Source organism: Calidris pugnax, unplaced genomic scaffold (assembly GCF_001431845.1).
Source record: "Calidris pugnax isolate Ruff unplaced genomic scaffold, ASM143184v1 scaffold280, whole genome shotgun sequence".
In the NCBI taxonomy this organism is placed as follows: domain Eukaryota; kingdom Metazoa; phylum Chordata; class Aves; order Charadriiformes; family Scolopacidae; genus Calidris; species Calidris pugnax.
In genome coordinates this window covers 1-245 of record NW_015091123.1, presented here as the reverse complement: position 1 = coordinate 245, position 245 = coordinate 1, and positions in this window count along the sequence as shown.

Here is a 245-nt window from a genome sequence, read left to right as displayed (position 1 = left end):
GTTTCCCGGCTGGCTCCGGGGTGCCCCACGTCCTCCGGGATGCCCCACATCCTCTGGGATGCCCCATATCCTCTGGGATGCCCCACAAGATGAGCATGGGATGGGGGGTGAGGAGATGGATGCAGATTGTCCCCCCCCCACCACCACCACCACCATCAGGAGATACTGGCAGCAGAGAGGGGACACAGGGACATCAACCCACCTTTGACGACGTCCCTGGTGCCCACGGCTTCGTGCCAGCCCCA